Source organism: Archocentrus centrarchus, chromosome 16 (genome assembly GCF_007364275.1).
Source record: "Archocentrus centrarchus isolate MPI-CPG fArcCen1 chromosome 16, fArcCen1, whole genome shotgun sequence".
In the NCBI taxonomy this organism is placed as follows: domain Eukaryota; kingdom Metazoa; phylum Chordata; class Actinopteri; order Cichliformes; family Cichlidae; genus Archocentrus; species Archocentrus centrarchus.
The window spans coordinates 33073117-33075776 of NC_044361.1; the positions used below are offsets into that span (position 1 = coordinate 33073117).

At 43.9% G+C, this 2660-nt stretch overlaps 1 long non-coding RNA gene across 1 annotated transcript; it reads right to left on the bottom strand.

Moving 5' to 3' along the window:
• Positions 1 to 456: 456 nt before the first annotated feature.
• Positions 457 to 2137, bottom strand: LOC115794651 (uncharacterized). Its single transcript, XR_004021188.1, has 3 exons — positions 2012 to 2137; positions 759 to 854; positions 457 to 599 (listed from the first exon to the last, which is right to left on the bottom strand). It is a non-coding gene; the product is annotated as an uncharacterized LOC115794651 (long non-coding RNA).
• Between the last annotated feature and the right edge of the window lie 523 nt (positions 2138 to 2660).

Sequence of the window (2660 nt, forward strand, 5' to 3'; positions counted from 1 at the left end):
ACCTTAAACTGGAAAACCCTCCACTGTGGCTGAATTCAAACTATTTTATAAAGCACAGCAGACCAAAGTTCCTCCACAGTGATGTGAAAGACTCACTGCCAGTTATCACAAACGTCTGACTGCCGAGGGCAGCACAGCCTTCACACAGGGCAGAACGGTTTGGAGAGCTTTGTTCCCTTAATGAATGAAAAATAAATCTGTGTCTAATATTAAAATTAGCTTGATGATCGGAAACACGTAAGTGTGACAAATATGCAAAAAAAAAAAAAAATTAAGAAATCAGGAAGGAGGCAAATATTTTTTCACTGTAGTTTAAATGAGAGAAAATAAGAAAAAGGGAGAATAAATCTATGTTAAAGGTCCTCTAGTGAAATTAAAAAAAGTTTTAGAGGTGTGTAAAACATTTTCAAATTTCAGCAGTTTCTAAAACTTGCATGTGTTTCTGGGAGGGGTTTCTACCATATCAGCAGAGCATGACAACGCCCTCCTCCTCCTCCTCCTCCTCCTCTGGTTCTGCTCCTGGCTGCAGACCTCCTCAGGGCTCTGCCCACCCCCCTCCTCTGATCCAGGATGTGCTGGTGGAGGAACCGGATCCTCTCCTGTTGAGCACAGTAGGAACAACCCATCAAATCAGTTTCATGTTCCACTTTCTTCTTCACACATTCAGAGTTTCATGTTCTGTGATTAAGCACAGAACCCCCCCCCCCCCCCCCCCCAGTTTCAGTGTTTGCTATGGAGAAGTAAAACATGGTTCTCACACAGCAGGAGGGTGAGGGCCGATTCTGTCAGATGCACAGATAAACGGACGTGTTGCAACTACAGCCTCCTTACTCTTTGTGAGAGAACAGTTAAACCTGAAAACAGAAGGCAGCAAAATGAAGTTGAAATCATAATTCAAAAATACCTCATTTCACATAAATCCAGTTAAAATAAAATGTGAAAACTAAAATAAAGGCAGATGCATTCGAGTGAGCTTGTGGTGCCATTTGTGAGCCCACGTTCCCACCGTGAATTTGTGAGTCTGCTTCTCCTGCAACTCTTCACACTTTTTGAAATTGTCCCATTGCTGCAGCACAGATGACAGCAAGTTGTTCAACATTGTGCTTGATTGTAATTTTCCACTTGAAATAACAACACTGTAATGCTTTGCAGTGAACCGTGGCTAACTTTGGGCCTCAAGCTGCAGAAGCTTGGTTATCTCAGTTTTATGCAAAAATAATGATTGAAAAACATAATTAATGGCATTAGAAATGATGAGAATGAGGAAACAGTATAAACAGAGCCCTCTGTCATTTTCCTGGTAGCTTGAGGGGTAGGAGGGAACCTGCAGCAAAAGAATGGCTTCATATTTAGTCTACTGAGACTCTGACTGCAAACTGAAATAAAAATCAACAAAATCCTGAAACATATGAGACCAAATTCAGCCCAGCAGCATCTCTGCAGCTCTCCTAATCATCTATATGGAGCCAATCAGGCTGCACTTCGCTTAGATTTTACCGTGACACAATGTGGCGTCACGCAGCAGCACGCCAGGTCAGCCAAACACATCTCAAGCACACACTCCCACCACTTAGAAATGCAGCCAGGCGCAAAATTCATGGTTGATTATGTTTCACTTCACATAAAAGAAAAGGAGAAATCCATAAACCAACATTTGTGTGATTTATTTGGAAAAATGTCATTCTTACCACCGTGAACACTCAGTCCGGTCCTTCACATGGCCACAGCCTACAAGCAACACACGCAACAAACCACAAACAGTCACACACTAAACTGCAGACGGCAACAAGTTCAGAGGAAAACCAAAGCCCGTGCAGATTTCATTGAATTTAACTTTCTGAAATTAAAGTTCAAAGCATTCTACAGCAGTAGGTTATTTCCCAGAAATGTCACAACAGCAACCGCCAAAGCAAATAGAACAGATGTGCTAACAGATATACTCTCTCAACATTTGCCACAACACTTGTGATAAACATCAGAAACACAGCCTTCACATCACAAAGCGCTCTACCAGCAGGGCAGTGCGGGACGCTCGGGCCAGGAGAGACTTCCACACTTTGGTTCCTCTGATCCAAACGAGTGTCACGCAACAACTAGCTGCCAAAGCACTTCAGGTTGCACTCAGCACAACTGTCGGGCGCCTCGGCACAAAGAAACCTTTTTCCAGCTGTCTAGCAGAAAGCTAGCAGGGTTAGCTTTTAAAGCTCCCGGTATGAATACTGCGCAGTGACACACGGGCTGCACAACCTGCAGTACAACCTGCTCACACTGTGATGGTCAAGAGAAATGCCATCATCTGAAGCCAACACTGAGCAAAGCATGGCTGCATTAGGCAGGCTTGGATACCAGACTCCGAGCTGCGCTCCTGCATGAAAACTGCTCGACTGGCACGAGTCAAAAAACAACAACAGCGGTTTACGTCTGCAACTTTTGTGATTGTGTGAGTGCAGACTGCAGCCTGGTCATCAGCCTCATTTCTAACATGTGGGTGAAGTTGAGTCTATTTGAACCCACAGACTGTATTTACAAAAGATGGACACAGCCACCATCATCCCCAATGCACTGCTGGGATTCTTGTTTTTGTGGGGAACACTGAGAAAGGCTGGTGAAAAACTGCTGTTTGTTTCAGGATTTATCAGGTTATTTTAGCTTCTGCTCAG